At 44.6% G+C, this 16,157-nt stretch overlaps 1 protein-coding gene and 14 non-coding genes across 15 annotated transcripts in view; all 15 read left to right on the forward strand.

Moving 5' to 3' along the window:
- Positions 1–16,157, forward strand: part of chn1 (chimerin 1) — a 56,393-nt gene that overhangs the window by 1,855 nt on the left and 38,381 nt on the right. The window lies entirely within an intron of this gene.
- Positions 597–689, forward strand: trnar-ucu (transfer RNA arginine (anticodon UCU)). Its single transcript has 2 exons — positions 597–633; positions 654–689. It is a non-coding gene; the product is annotated as a tRNA-Arg (tRNA).
- Positions 1,379–1,471, forward strand: trnar-ucu (transfer RNA arginine (anticodon UCU)). Its single transcript has 2 exons — positions 1,379–1,415; positions 1,436–1,471. It is a non-coding gene; the product is annotated as a tRNA-Arg (tRNA).
- trnar-ucu (transfer RNA arginine (anticodon UCU)) lies at positions 2,162–2,254 on the forward strand. Its single transcript has 2 exons — positions 2,162–2,198; positions 2,219–2,254. It is a non-coding gene; the product is annotated as a tRNA-Arg (tRNA).
- Positions 2,945–3,037, forward strand: trnar-ucu (transfer RNA arginine (anticodon UCU)). Its single transcript has 2 exons — positions 2,945–2,981; positions 3,002–3,037. It is a non-coding gene; the product is annotated as a tRNA-Arg (tRNA).
- trnar-ucu (transfer RNA arginine (anticodon UCU)) lies at positions 3,727–3,819 on the forward strand. The gene is made up of 2 exons: positions 3,727–3,763; positions 3,784–3,819. It is a non-coding gene; the product is annotated as a tRNA-Arg (tRNA).
- Positions 7,876–7,968, forward strand: trnar-ucu (transfer RNA arginine (anticodon UCU)). The gene is made up of 2 exons: positions 7,876–7,912; positions 7,933–7,968. It is a non-coding gene; the product is annotated as a tRNA-Arg (tRNA).
- trnar-ucu (transfer RNA arginine (anticodon UCU)) lies at positions 9,436–9,528 on the forward strand. Its single transcript has 2 exons — positions 9,436–9,472; positions 9,493–9,528. It is a non-coding gene; the product is annotated as a tRNA-Arg (tRNA).
- On the forward strand, positions 10,218–10,310 carry trnar-ucu (transfer RNA arginine (anticodon UCU)). The gene is made up of 2 exons: positions 10,218–10,254; positions 10,275–10,310. It is a non-coding gene; the product is annotated as a tRNA-Arg (tRNA).
- Positions 11,001–11,093, forward strand: trnar-ucu (transfer RNA arginine (anticodon UCU)). The gene is made up of 2 exons: positions 11,001–11,037; positions 11,058–11,093. It is a non-coding gene; the product is annotated as a tRNA-Arg (tRNA).
- trnar-ucu (transfer RNA arginine (anticodon UCU)) lies at positions 11,777–11,869 on the forward strand. Its single transcript has 2 exons — positions 11,777–11,813; positions 11,834–11,869. It is a non-coding gene; the product is annotated as a tRNA-Arg (tRNA).
- On the forward strand, positions 12,560–12,652 carry trnar-ucu (transfer RNA arginine (anticodon UCU)). The gene is made up of 2 exons: positions 12,560–12,596; positions 12,617–12,652. It is a non-coding gene; the product is annotated as a tRNA-Arg (tRNA).
- trnar-ucu (transfer RNA arginine (anticodon UCU)) lies at positions 13,335–13,427 on the forward strand. Its single transcript has 2 exons — positions 13,335–13,371; positions 13,392–13,427. It is a non-coding gene; the product is annotated as a tRNA-Arg (tRNA).
- trnar-ucu (transfer RNA arginine (anticodon UCU)) lies at positions 14,893–14,985 on the forward strand. Its single transcript has 2 exons — positions 14,893–14,929; positions 14,950–14,985. It is a non-coding gene; the product is annotated as a tRNA-Arg (tRNA).
- trnar-ucu (transfer RNA arginine (anticodon UCU)) lies at positions 15,669–15,761 on the forward strand. Its single transcript has 2 exons — positions 15,669–15,705; positions 15,726–15,761. It is a non-coding gene; the product is annotated as a tRNA-Arg (tRNA).

Here is a 16,157-nt window from a genome sequence, read left to right on the forward strand (position 1 = left end):
GATTCGAACTGGGATCCCTTGATCCCAAGACGAGCGCTCTACCTCCTGAGCTGATTACGGAGAACCTACGTACGTTCACAAAAAAGAGAAAACTACAAACTACAGCATTAATTTAACAGATTTGACCAGTGTCACCCTGGAAACAGACCCAGATCAACTGTTTTTATGGCAGTTATGCTACAACTACACGAGAAACACCTAAACCAGTGGTAAACTCAACAGTTTGGACTACTGATAATCTAACCAACCAGACCAGCTTCATCTGCTTGGGGGCACCTATGTCGATCACTACACCACCACTGCTGGAAAAAGCATTAAACACAAGTTTCAAACCTGTTTCCAAAGACAAAAGGCCAAATTCCACAGAACTGCCCTGATGTATAAGCTTATAAATGAACCAGAATCAAACTGCGATAGCCATGAATTTGACGCAAGTCAACTGCTTGGTCAACAGATATGCTAACCACAACCTCACAAAAGCTGTAGCAACACACGGTCCACAGAATTTTGACCGGGAACCATGACAGACGCCACGTTGATTGTTGGACTGTTATGACCAAAATTAGGACCCAGGGCAGGCTCTTGTAACTATCACCGGCTCTGTGGCGCAATGGACAGCGCATTGGACTTCTAAGAAATACAAAACTGTAGTAATTCAAAGGTTGTGGGTTCGAGTCCCACCAGAGTCGTATAGTTTGTATTGTCAGAGGTAGAATGTAGAGACCTCTTGCACTACAACATTTTTACTTCTACACCCCCAAAGAAAGTCTTCTGGTGATCCACAAGCGGGGCAAATACTAAACTCTGATACAGAAAGTCTGTGCTAGTATATGCTGATTACGGAGAACCTATGTACGTTCACAAAAAAGAGAAAACTACAAACTACAGCATGAATTTAACAGAATTGACCAGTGTCACCCTGGAACCAGACCCAGATCAACTGTTTATATGGCAGTTATGCTACCACTACACGAGAAACACCTAAACCAGTGGTAAACTCAACTGCTTGGACTACTGATAATCTAACCAACCAGACCAGGTTCATCTGCTTGGGGGCACCTATGTCGACCACTACACCACCAGTGCTGGAAGAACCATTAAACACAATTTTCAAACCTGTTTCCAAAGACAAAAGGCCAAATTCCACAGAACTGCCCTGATGTATAAGCTTATAAATGAACCAGAATCAAACTTCGATAGCCATGAATTTGACGCAAGTCAACTGCTTGGTCGACAGATATGCTAACCACAATATCACAAAAGCTGTAGCAACACACGGTCCACAAATTTTGACCGGGAACCATGAAAGACGCCACGTAGATTGTTGGACTGTTATGACCAAAAATCGGACCCAGGGCAGGCCCATGGAACTATCACTGGCTCTGTGGCGCAATGGACAGCGCATTGGACTTCTAAGAAATGCAAAACTGTAGTAATTCAAAGGTTGTGGGTTCGAGTCCCACCAGAGTCGTATAGTTTGTATTGTCAGAGGTAGAATGTAGAGACCTCTTGCAATACAACATTTTTACTTCTACACCCCCAAAGAAAGTCTTCTGGTGATCCACAAGCGGGGCAAATACTAAACTCTGATACAGAAAGTCTGTGCTAGTATATGCTGATTACGGAGAACCTATGTACGTTCACAAAAAAGAGAAAACTACAAACTACAGCATGAATTTAACAGAATTGACCAGTGTCACCCTGGAACCAGACCCAGATCAACTGTTTATATGGCAGTTATGCTACCACTACACGAGAAACACCTAAACCAGTGGTAAACTCAACTGCTTGGACTACTGATAATCTAACCAACCAGACCAGGTTCATCTGCTTGGGGGCACCTATGTCGACCACTACACCACCAGTGCTGGAAGAAGCATTAAACACAAGTTTCAAACCTGTTTCCAAAGACAAAATGCCAAATTCCACAGAACTGCCCTGATGTATAAGCTTATAAATGAACCAGAATCAAACTTCGATAGCCATGAATTTGACGCAAGTCAACTGCTTGGTCGACAGATATGCTAACCACAACATCACAAAAGCTGTAGCAACACACGGTCCACAGAATTATGACCGGGAACCATGACAGACGCCACGTTGATTGTTGGACTGTTATGACCAAAATTAGGACCCAGGGCAGGCCCTTGTAACTATCACCGGCTCTGTGGCGCAATGGACAGCGCATTGGACTTCTAAGAAATACAAAACTGTAGTAATTCAAAGGTTGTGGGTTCGAGTCCCACCAGAGTCGTATAGTTTGTATTGTCAGATGTAGAATGTAGAGACCTCTTGCATTACAAGATTTTTACTTATTCACCCCCAAAGAAAGTCTTCTGGTGATCCACAAGCGGGGCAAATACTAAACTCTGATACAAAAAGTCTGTGCTAGTATATGCTGATTACGGAGAACCTATGTACGTTCACAAAAAAGAGAAAACTACAAACTACAGCATGAATTTAACAGAATTGACCAGTGTCACCCTGGAACCAGACCCAGATCAACTGTTTATATGGCAGTTATGCTACCACTACACGAGAAACACCTAAACCAGTGGTAAACTCAACTGCTTGGACTACTGATAATCTAACCAACCAGAGCAGGTTCATCTGCTTGGGGGCACCTATGTCGACCACTACACCACCAGTGCTGGAAGAAGCATTAAACACAAGTTTCAAACCTGTTTCCAAAGACAAAAGGCCAAATTCCACAGAACTGCCCTGATGTATAAGCTTATAAATGAACCAGAATCAAACTGCGATAGCCATGAATTTGACGCAAGTCAACTGCTTGGTCGACAGATATGCTAACCACAACATCACAAAAGCTGTAGCAACACACGGTCCACAGAATTTTGACCGGGAACCATGACAGACGCCACGTTGATTGTTGGACTGTTATGACCAAAATTAGGACCCAGGGCAGGCCCTTGCAACTATCACTGGCTCTGTGGCGCAATGGACAGCGCATTGGACTTCTAAGAAATACAAAACTGTAGTAATTCAAAGGTTGTGGGTTCGAGTCCCACCAGAGTCGTATAGTTTGTATTGTCAGATGTAGAATGTAGAGATCTCTTGCATTACAAGATTTTTACTTATTCACCCCCAAAGAAAGTCTTCTGGTGATCCACAAGCGGGGCAAATACTAAACTCTGATACAGAAAGTCTGTGCTAGTATATGCTGATTACGGAGAACCTATGTATGTTCACAAAAAAGAGAAAACTACAAACTACAGCATGAATTTAACAGAATTGACCAGTGTCACCCTGGAACCAGACCCAGATCAACTGTTTATATGGCAGTTATGCTACCACTACACGAGAAACACCTAAACCAGTGGTAAACTCAACTGCTTGGACTACTGATAATCTAACCAACCAGACCAGGTTCATCTGCTTGGGGGCACCTATGTCGACCACTACACCACCAGTGCTGGAAGAACCATTAAACACAATTTTCAAACCTGTTTCCAAAGACAAAAGGCCAAATTCCACAGAACTGCCCTGATGTATAAGCTTATAAATGAACCAGAATCAAACTTCGATAGCCATGAATTTGACGCAAGTCAACTGCTTGGTCGACAGATATGCTAACCACAATATCACAAAAGCTGTAGCAACACACGGTCCACAAATTTGGACCGGGAACCATGAAAGACACCACGTAGATTGTTGGACTGTTATGACCAAAAATCGGACCCAGGGCAGGCCCATGGAACTATCACTGGCTCTGTGGCGCAATGGACAGCGCATTGGACTTCTAAGAAATGCAAAACTGTAGTAATTCAAAGGTTGTGGGTTCGAGTCCCACCAGAGTCGTATAGTTTGTATTGTCAGAGGTAGAATGTAGAGACCTCTTGCACTACAACATTTTTACTTCTACACCCCCAAAGAAAGTCTTCTGGTGATCCACAAGCGGGGCAAATACTAAACTCTGATACAAAAAGTCTGTGCTAGTATATGCTGATTACGGAGAACCTATGTACGTTCACAAAAAAGATGGCGGCGCCCTGCTCGGCGGCGGCCGGATTTGCTCCCGACAGTTTCTCACATTTTGGTCAAAAACCCCAATCTTCGACTCAGTCTATGAGGGCGAACAAAGACAACTCTAACTGCAGATTAATATACGATCGCAGTTTTTTGCTGGATATGCGAACATCCAGAAATCCAGCGCAAATTTCGACGACCACTCTGGAGTGTTTACTTAGCCTCGGAGTGCTACGTCAACAGAAGCCAGAGGCCTACAAAGCAGCGAGTAAAAGTGGCAAGCGGAAGCGCTGTGACCGGGGAAGGAAACGAGGTTGTCGGGCCGGGCTAACGGCTCGGATGAAGGCTAAACCCTTCAAAACGCCTCTACCATCCATTTTCCTATCCAACGTCCGCTCCCTGGACAACAAACTGGACCATCTACAAGTGGAATTCTCATCGAACCGCGAGTTGACGAACTGTTGTGCTTTGATTCTGACGGAGACATGGCTAAACTCATCTATCCCGAATGACGCGGTTAGCATTGTGGGGCTAACTGCTTTCCGCGCTGATAGAAGCGGCGAGCTCACCGGCAAAAGCAAGGGCGGCGGTCTATGCATTTACACAAACAATAAATGGTGCAGAAATGCGAAGATAATCTCGAATCACTGCTCACGAGACATTGAACTTTTGACGGTGATCTGCAGACCGTTTTACTTACCGAGGGAGTTCAGCGCGACCATCATTACGGCCGTGTACGTGCCCCCCAGCGCTAATACGAAGGAGGCAATGGACATTCTCTACCGAACTGTGAGTGAACTGCAGCATGCTTATACTGAGTGCATTTTTATTGCGGCGGGGGACTTTAACCAGGCCAATATGAAAACAGTTCTCCCGCATTTCCATCAGCATGTAAACTTTGCTACAAGAGGTAGGAACACATTAGACCTGGCCTACACAAACATCAAAGGTGCATATAAAGCAGCCCCCCGCCCCCACCTAGGCTCATCAGATCACCTTTCTGTTATGCTAATTCCTGCATACAAGCCCCTGCTAACAAGAGAAAGACCAACAGTGAAGCAGGTGAGGGTGTGGTCTGAGGGGGCTATGGAGGCACTACAGGACTGCTTTGAGTGCACTGATTGGGACATGTTTAAATCGGCTGCCACTTACAACAACAAAATAAATATAGATGAGTACGCCATTTCTGTGTCAGCCTACATCAGTAAATGCGCAGAAGACGTCAGCAATAACAAAACTATATGCACCCGTGCCAATCAGAAGCCCTGGATGACTGCTGAAATACGCAATCAACTAAAAGTACGTAACCTTGCCTTTAGATCTGGTGACAAGGAGGCGCTGTTATCAGCGAGGGCTAACCTGAACCGTGCCATCAGACTAGCAAAGCGAACGTACAGTCAAAAGATTCAGGAACGTTTCCTCAGCACAACCAACACCAGGGATATGTGGAAAGGCATCCAGGCCATCACCAGTTACAAGCCAAACACCACCCCAGTGCAGAACACTAGCATGGACTTTCTGAATGACCTCAACAATTTCTTTGGTAGGTTCGAGGCACAAAACAGCACCCCTGCAGTGAAAGCGGCTCCAAATCAGGACGAAAGAGCACTCCACCTGGACTCATCTGACGTGAGGAAGACCCTGAGAAGGGTCAACACAAGGAAGGCTCCAGGCCCGGACAACATTCCGGGGCGGGTACTTAGGGAGTGCGCCGATCAGCTGGCTTGTGTACTAACAGACATTTTCAACACCTCGCTAGACCAAGCCAAAGTACCATCATGCTTCAAATTTGCCAACATCATCCCAGTGCCAAAGAAAACCCAGATCTTATCACTCAACGATTACCGGCCCGTTGCACTGACTCCTATCATAATGAAGTGCTTCGAGAGACTGGTTAAAGAGCACATCACCTCCAGTCTCCCCTCTTCATTCGACCCCTTTCAGTTTGCCTACAGGACAAACCGCTCCACCAGGGATGCCATCTCCTCTGCGCTTCACCTGAGCCTGACACACCTAGAGGAGAAGAACACCCATGTGCGGATGCTGTTCCTGGACTTCAGTTCAGCATTCAACACCATCATCCCACAACATCTGGTAGACAAAATGGGGCTTCTGGGTTTCAACACCCCCCTGCGGAACTGGCTGCTGGACTTCCTCTGTGACAGACCCCAATCTGTGCGGATAGGTCAGAACAGTTCAGATGTCATCTACCTCAGCACGGGCTCCCCCCAAGGCTGCGTCCTAAGCCCCTTGCTGTTCACCTTGATGACACACGACTGCGCCCCTAGGTCCGCCACAAACCACATCGTGAAGTACGCTGACGACACAACGGTGGTGGGCCTCATCAGGGATGACAACGACCTGGCCTACAGAGAGGAAGTGGAGCAGATGGTGGGCTGGTGCAAGGACAACAGCCTGGTCCTGAATGTTGACAAGACTAAAGAGATCATTGTCGACTTTAGGAAAAACCAGCCCAACCATGCCCCACTTTGCATCAACAACAAGGCTGTGGAGGTTGTCAGCAGTATCAAGTTCCTAGGGGTGCACATCACAAACAAACTCACCTGGTCCGTGAACACCGCATCTCTGGTTAAGAGGGCACAGCAGCGCCTGTACTTCCTGCGGAGGATGAGGAGAGCCCACCTGCCCCCACCATCCCTCATCACATTCTACAGGGGCACCATAGAGAGTATCCTGACCAGCTGTATCTCTGTGTGGTGTGGAGGCTGCAGCGCTACCGACTGGGGTAGTGTGAGGAGGGTAACGAGGACAGCGGAGAAAATAATCGGGACTACACTTCCCTCCATTCAGGACATTGGCCAGAAGCGCTGCTTATCCCATGCTAAGAACATTACCGGGGACCCCTCTCACCCCCATCATGGACTATTCACTCTGCTAGCCTCTGGGAAGAGGTACTGCAGTGTGCGGTGCAGGACCACCAGGCTCCGCAATAGTCTAGTCCCCCTGGCCATTAGACTGTTAAATGGTCAATCTAACATATAGTTAACTTAAATCTAAACGGCTGCTAATTTGACTTTTGCACTAGTGGCAGTTTTTTTATAGCTTGCCACTCCTTGCACATTTGATCTCTGCACTATTGTTACTTACAGTGTTATTACTTACAGTGTTATTGTTTACAATATAATGGTACTGTGTACCTGACTTGTTAACCTGACTGCCCATCTTGCACATCTGGTTAGCGTCTCTTCTTGCACTATCGGCACTATGGTAAATAACACAATACAGCTTTATTTATATCTGTACACTGAAGGACACTGAGGGAAACTGTGGGAGTCAGATCCATCGACATTTCGTTCTGTATACACGTGTACTAGAATGACAATAAAGTAGATCTGAATCTGAATCTGAATCTGAATCTGAAAACTACAAGCTACAGCATTAATTTAACAGAATTGACCAGTGTCACCCTGGAACCAGACCCAGATCAACTGTTTATATGGCAGTTATGCTACCACTACACGAGAAACACCTAAACCAGTGGTAAACTCAACTGCTTGGACTACTGATAATCTAACCAACCAGACCAGGTTCATCTGCTTGGGGGCACCTATGTCGACCACTACACCACCAGTGCTGGAAGAAGCATTAAACACAAGTTTCAAACCTGTTTCCAAAGACAAAAGGCCAAATTCCACAGAACTGCCCTGATGTATAAGCTTATAAATGAACCAAAATCAAACTGCGATAGCCATGAATTTGACGCAAGACAACTGCTTGGTCGACAGATATGCTAACCACAACATCACAAAAGCTGTAACAACACACGGTCCACAAAATTTTGACCGGGAACCATGACAGATGCTACGTAGATTGTTGGACTGTTATGACCAAAAATCGGACCCAGGGCACGCGCTTGTAACTATCACCGGCTCTGTGGCGCAATGGACAGCGCATTGGACTTCTAAGAAATACAAAACTGTAGTAATTCAAAGGTTGTGGGTTCGAGTCCCACCAGAGTCGTATATTTTGTATTGTCAGAGGTAGAATGTAGAGACCTCTTGCACTACAACATTTTTACTTCTTCACCCCCAAAGAAAGTCTTCTGGTGATCCACAAGCGGGGCAAATACTAAACTCTGATACACAAAGTCTGTGCTAGTATATGCTGATTACGGAGAACCTACGTACGTTCAGAAAAAAGAGAAAACTACAGCATGAATTTAACAGAAATGACCAGTGTCACCCTGGAAACAGACCCAGATCAACTGTTTATATGGCAGTTATGCTACAACGACACGAGAAACACCTAAACCAGTGGTAAACTCAACTGCTTTGACTACTGATAATCTAACCAACCAGACCAGGTTCATCTGCTTGGGGGCACCTATGTCGACCACTACACCACCAGTGCTGGAAGAAGCATTAAACACAAGTTTCAAACCTGTTTCCAAAGACAAAAGGCCAAATTCCACAGAACTGCCCTGATAGATAAGCTTATAAATGAACCAAAATCAAACTGCGATAGCCATGAATTTGACGCAAGACAACTGCTTGGTCGACAGATATGCTAACCACAACATCACAAAAGCTGTAGCAACACACGGTCCACAGAATTTTGACCGGGAACCATGACAGACGCCACGTTGATTGTTGGACTGTTATGACCAAAAATCGGACCCTGGGCACGCGCTTGTAACTATCACTGGCTCTGTGGCGCAATGGACAGCTTATTGGACTTCTAAGAAATACAAAACTGTAATAATTCGAAGGTTGTGGGTTTGAGTCCCACCAGAGTCGTATAGTTTGTATTGTCAGATGTGGAATGTAGAGACCTCTTGCATTACAAGATTTTTACTTTTTCACCCCCAAAGAAAGTCTTCTGGTGATCCACAAGCGGGGCAAATACTAAACTCTGATACAGAAAGTCTGTGCTAGTATATGCTGATTACGGAGAACCTATGTACGTTCACAAAAAAAGAGAAAACTACAAACTACAGCATGAATTTAACAGAATTGACCAGTGTCACCCTGGAACCAGACCCAGATCAACTGTTTATATGGCAGTTATGCTACCACTACACGAGAAACACCTAAACCAGTGTTAAACTCAACTGCTTGGACTACTGATAATCTAACCAACCAGACCAGGTTCATCTGCTTGGGGGCACCTATGTCGACCACTACACCACCAGTGCTGGAAGAAGCATTAAACACAAGTTTCAAACCTGTTTCCAAAGACAAAAGGCCAAATTCCACAGAACTGCCCTGATGTATAAGCTTATAAATGAACCAGAATCAAACTGCGATAGCCATGAATTTGACGCAAGTCAACTGCTTGGTCGACAGATATGCTAACCACAACATCACAAAAGCTGTAGCAACACACGGTCCACAGAATTTTGACCGGGAACCATGACAGACGCCACGTTGATTGTTGGACTGTTATGACCAAAATTAGGACCCAGGGCAGGCCCTTGTAACTATCACCGGCTCTGTGGCGCAATGGACAGCGCATTGGACTTCTAAGAAATACAAAACTGTAGTAATTCAAAGGTTGTGGGTTCGAGTCCCACCAGAGTCGTATAGTTTGTATTGTCAGATGTAGAATGTAGAGACCTCTTGCATTACAAGATTTTTACTTATTCACCCCCAAAGAAAGTCTTCTGGTGATCCACAAGCGGGGCAAATACTAAACTCTGATACAGAAAGTCTGTGCTAGTATATGCTGATTACGGAGAACCTATGTACGTTCACAAAAAAGAGAAAACTACAGACTACAGCATGAATTTAACAGAATTGACCAGTGTCACCATGGAACCAGACCCAGATCAACTGTTTATATGGCAGTTATGCTACCACTACACGAGAAACACCTAAACCAGTGGTAAACTCAACTGCTTGGACTACTGATAATCTAACCAACCAGACCAGGTTCATCTGCTTGGGGGCACCTATGTCGACCACTACACCACCAGTGCTGGAAGAAGCATTAAACACAAGTTTCAAACCTGTTTCCAAAGACAAAAGGCCAAATTCCACAGACTGCCCTGATGTATAAGCTTATAAATGAACCAGAATCAAACTGCGATAGCCATGAATTTGACGCAAGTCAACTGCTTGGTCGACAGATATGCTAACCACAACATCACAAAAGCTGTAGCAACACACGGTCCACAGAATTTTGACCGGGAACCATGACAGACGCCACGTTGATTGTTGGACTGTTATGACCAAAATTAGGACCCAGGGCAGGCCCTTGTAACTATCACCGGCTCTGTGGCGCAATGGACAGCGCATTGGACTTCTAAGAAATACAAAACTGTAGTAATTCAAAGGTTGTGGGTTCGAGTCCCACCAGAGTCGTGTAGTTTGTATTGTCAGATGTAGAATGTAGAGACCTCTTGCATTACAAGATTTTTACTTATTCACCCCCAAAGAAAGTCTTCTGGTGATCCACAAGCGGGGCAAATACTAAACTCTGATACAGAAAGTCTCTGCTAGTATATGCTGATTACGGAGAACCTATGTACGTTCACAAAAAAGAGAAAACTACAAACTACAGCATGAATTTAACAGAATTGACCAGTGTCACCCTGGAACCAGACCCAGATCAACTGTTTATATGGCAGTTATGCTACCACTACACGAGAAACACCTAAACCAGTGGTAAACTCAACTGCTTGGACTACTGATAATCTAACCAACCAGACCAGGTTCATCTGCTCGGGGGCACCTATGTCGACCACTACACCACCAGTGCTGGAAGAACCATTAAACACAATTTTCAAACCTGTTTCCAAAGACAAAAGGCCAAATTCCACAGAACTGCCCTGATGTATAAGCTTATAAATGAACCAGAATCAAACTTCGATAGCCATGAATTTGACGCAAGTCAACTGCTTGGTCGACAGATATGCTAACCACAACATCACAAAAGCTGTAACAACACACGGTCCACAAAATTTTGACCGGGAACCATGACAGATGCTACGTAGATTGTTGGACTGTTATGACCAAAAATCGGACCCAGGGCACGCGCTTGTAACTATCACTGGCTCTGTGGCGCAATGGACAGCGCATTGGACTTCTAAGAAATACAAAACTGTAGTAATTCAAAGGTTGTGGGTTCGAGTCCCACCAGAGTCGTATAGTTTGTATTGTCAGAGGTAGAATGTAGAGACCTCTTGCATTACAAGATTTTTACTTCTTCACCCCCAAAGAAAGTCTTCTGGTGATCCACAAGCGGGGCAAATACTAAACTCTGATACACAAAGCCTGTGCTAGTATATGCTGATTACGGAGAACCTACGTACGTTCAGAAAAAAGAGAAAACTACAGCATGAATTTAACAGAATTGACCAGTGTCACCCTGGAACCAGACCCAGATCAACTGTTTATATGGCAGTTATGCTACTACGACACGAGAAACACCTAAACCAGTGGTAAACTCAACTACTTGGACTACTGATAATCTAACCAACCAGACCAGGTTCATCTGCTTGGGGGCACCTATGTCGACCACTACACCACCAGTGCTGGAAGAAGCATTAAACACAAGTTTCAAACCTGTTTCCAAAGACAAAAGGCCAAATTCCACAGAACTGCCCTGATGTATAAGCTTATAAATGAACCAAAATCAAACTGCGATAGCCATGAATTTGACGCAAGACAACTGCTTGGTCGACAGATATGCTAACCACAACATCACAAAAGCTGTAACAACACACGGACCACAAAATTTTGACCGGGAACCATGACAGATGCTACGTAGATTGTTGGACTGTTATGACCAAAATTAGGACCCAGGGCAGGCCCTTGCAACTATCACCGGCTCTGTGGCGCAATGGACAGCGCATTGGACTTCTAAGAAATACAAAACTGTAGTAATTCAAAGGTTGTGGGTTCGAGTCCCACCAGGGTCGTATAGTTTGTATTGTCAGATGTAGAATGTAGGTACCTCTTGCACTACAACATTTTTACTTCTTCACCCCCAAAGAAAGTCTTCTGGTGATCCACAAGCGGGGCAAATACTAAACCCCGACACACAAAGTCTGTGCTAGTATATGCTGATTACGGAGAACCTACGTACGTTCAAAGAAAAGAGAAAACTACTAACAACAGCATAAATTTAAAAGAATTGACCAGTGTCAGCCTGGAACCAGACCCAGATCAACTGTTTGTATGGCAGTTATGCTACCACTACACGAGAAACACCTAAACCAGTCGTAAACTCAACTGCATGGACTACTGATAATCAAACCAACCAGACCAGGTTCATCTGCTTGGGGGCACCTATGTCGACCACTACACCACCAGTGCTGGAAGAAGCATTAAACACAAGTTTCAAACCTGTTTCCAAAGACAAAAGGCCAAATTCCACAGAACTGCCCTGATGTATAAGCTTATAAATGAACCAAAATCAAACTGCGATAGCCATGAATTTGACGCAAGACAACTGCTTGGTCGACAGATATGCTAACCACAACATCACAAAAGCTGTAGCAACACACGGTCCACAAAATTTTGACCGGGAACCATGACAGATGCCACGTAGATTGTTGGACTGTTATGACCAAAAATCAGACCCAGGGCACACCCCTGTAACTATAACTGGCTCTGTGGCGCAATGGATAGCGCATTGGACTTCTAAGAAATACAAAGCTGTAGTAATTCAAAGGTTGTGGGTTCGAGTCCCACCAGAGTCGAATAGTTTGTATTGTCAGATGTAGAATGTAGGGACCTCTTGCACTACAACATTTTTACTTCTTCACCCCCAAAGAAAGTCTTCTGGTGATCCACAAGCGGGGCAAATACTAAACTCTGATACACAAAGTCTGTGCTAGTATATGCTGATTACGGAGAACCTACGTACGTTCAGAAAAAAGAGAAAACTACAGCATGAATTTAACAGAATTGACCAGTGTCACCCTGGAAACAGACCCAGATCAACTGTTTTTATGGCAGTTATGCTACAACGACACGAAAAACACCTAAACCAGTGGTAAACTCAACTGCTTGGACTACTGATAATCTAACCAACCAGACCCGCTTCATCTGTTTGGGGGCACCTATGTCGACCACTACACCACCAGTGCTGGAAGAAGCAGTAAACACAAGTTTCAAACCTGTTTCCAAAGACAAAAGGCCAAATTCCACAGAACTGCCCTGATGTATAAGCTTATAAATGAACCAAAATCAAACTGCGATAGCCATGAATTTGACGCAAGTCCACTGCTTGGTCGACAGATATGCTAACCACAATATCACAAAAGCTGTAGCAACACACGGTCCACAAATTTTGACCGGCAACCATGAAAGACGCCACGTAGATTGTTGGACTGTTATGACCAAAAAACGGACCCAGGGCAGGCCCATGGAACTATCACTGGCTCTGTGGCGCAATGGACAGCGCATTGGACTTCTAAGAAATGCAAAACTGTAGTAATTCAAAGGTTGTGGGTTCGAGTCCCACCAGAGTCGTATAGTTTGTATTGTCAGAGGTAGAATGTAGAGACCTCTTGCACTACAACATTTTTACTTCTACACCCCCAAAGAAAGTCTTCTGGTGATCCACAAGCGGGGCAAATACTAAACTCTGATACAAAAAGTCTGTGCTAGTATATGCTGATTACGGAGAACCTATGTACGTTCACAAAAAAGAGAAAACTACAAGCTACAGCATTAATTTAACAGAATTGACCAGTGTCACCCTGGAACCAGACCCAGATCAACTGTTTATATGGCAGTTATGCTACCACTACACGAGAAACACCTAAACCAGTGGTAAACTCAACTGCTTGGACTACTGATAATCTAACCAACCAGACCAGGTTCATCTGCTTGGGGGCACCTATGTCGACCACTACACCACCAGTGCTGGAAGAAGCATTAAACACAAGTTTCAAACCTGTTTCCAAAGACAAAAGGCCAAATTCCACAGAACTGCCCTGATGTATAAGCTTATAAATGAACCAAAATCAAACTGCGATAGCCATGAATTTGACGCAAAACAACTGCTTGGTCGACAGATATGCTAACCACAACATCACAAAAGCTGTAACAACAGACGGTCCACAAAATTTTGACCGGGAACCATGACAGATGCTACGTAGATTGTTGGACTGTTATGACCAAAAATCGGACCCAGGGCACGCGCTTGCAACTATCACTGGCTCTGTGGCGCAATGGACATCGCATTGGACTTCTAAGAAATACAAAACTGTAGTAATTAAAGGTTGTGGGTTTGAGTCCCACCAGAGTCGTATAGTTTGTATTGTCAGAGGTAGAATGTAGAGACCTCTTGCACTACAACATTTTTACTTCTTCACCCCCAAAGAAAGTCTTCTGGTGATCCACAAGCGGGGCAAATACTAAACTCTGATACACAAAGTCTGTGCTAGTATATGCTGATTACGGAGAACCTACGTACGTTCAGAAAAAAGAGAAAACTACAGCATGAATTTAACAGAATTGACCACTGTCACCCTGGAAACAGACCCAGATCAACTGTTTATATGGCAGTTATGCTACAACGACACGAGAAACACCTAAACCAGTGGTAAACTCAACTGCTTGGACTACTGATAATCTAACCAACCAGACCAGGTTCATCTGCTTGGGGGCACCTATGTCGACCACTACACCACCAGTGCTGGAAGAAGCATTAAACACAAGTTTCAAACCTGTTTCCAAAGACAAAAGGCCAAATTCCACAGAACTGCCCTGACGTATAAGCTTATAAATGAACCAAAATCAAACTGCGATAGCCATGAATTTGACGCAAGACAACTGCTTGGTCGACAGATATGCTAACCACAACATCACAAAAGCTGTAACAACACACGGTCCACAAAATTTTGACCGGGAACCATGACAGATGCTACGTAGATTGTTGGACTGTTATGACCAAAAATCGGACCCAGGGCACGCGCTTATAACTATTACTGGCTCTGTGGCGCAATGGACAGCGCATTGGACTTCTAAGAAATACGAAACTGTAGTAATTCAAAGGTTGTGGGTTCGAGTCCCACCAAAGTCGTATAGTTTGTATTTTCAGAGGTAGAATGTAGAGACCTCTTGCACTACAACATTTTTACTTCTTCACCCCCAAAGAAAGTCTTCTGGTGATCCACAAGCGGGGCAAATACTAAACTCTGATACACAAAGCCTGTGCTAGTATATGCTGATTACGGAGAACCTACGTACGTTCAGAAAAAAGAGAAAACTACAGCATGAATTTAACAGAATTGACCAGTGTCACCCTGGAAACAGACCCAGATCAACTGTTTATATGGCAGTTATGCTACTACGACACGAGAAACACCTAAACCAGTGGTAAACTCAACTACTTGGACTACTGATAATCTAACCAACCAGACCAGGTTCATCTGCTTGGGGGCACCTATGTCGACCACTACACCACCAGTGCTGGAAGAAGCATTAAACACAAGTTTCAAACCTGTTTCCAAAGACAAAAGGCCAAATTCCACAGAACTGCCCTGATGTATAAGCTTATAAATGAACCAAAATCAAACTGCGATAGCCATGAATTTGACGCAAGACAACTGCTTGGTCGACAGATATGCTAACCACAACATCACAAAAGCTGTAACAACACACGGTCCACAAAATTTTGACCGGGAACCATGACAGATGCTACGTAGATTGTTGGACTGTTATGACCAAAAATCGGACCCAGGGAACGCGCTTGTAACTATCACTGGCTCTGTGGCGCAATGGACAGCGCATTGGACTTCTAAGAAATACGAAACTGTAGTAATTCAAAGGTTGTGGGTTCGAGTCCCACCAGAGTCGTATAGTTTGTATTTTCAGAGGTAGAATGTAGAGACCTCTTGCACTACAACATTTTTACTTCTTCACCCCCAAAGAAAGTCTTCTGGTGATCCACAAGCGGGGCAAATACTAAACTCTGATACACAAAGCCTGTGCTAGTATATGCTGATTACGGAGAACCTACGTACGTTCAGAAAAAAGAGAAAACTACAGCATGAATTTAACAGAATTGACCAGTGTCACCCTGGAAACAGACCCAGATCAACTGTTTATATGGCAGTTATGCTACTACGACACGAGAAACACCTAAACCAGTGGTAAACTCAACTACTTGGACTACTGATAATCTAACCAACCAGACCAGGTTCATCTGCTTGGGGGCACCTATGTCGACCACTACACCACCAGTGCTGGAAG

The sequence above is a fragment of the Urocampus carinirostris genome, chromosome 14 (genome assembly GCF_059441175.1).
Source record: "Urocampus carinirostris isolate Australia breed hairy pipefish chromosome 14, RoL_Ucar_1.0, whole genome shotgun sequence".
In the NCBI taxonomy this organism is placed as follows: domain Eukaryota; kingdom Metazoa; phylum Chordata; class Actinopteri; order Syngnathiformes; family Syngnathidae; genus Urocampus; species Urocampus carinirostris.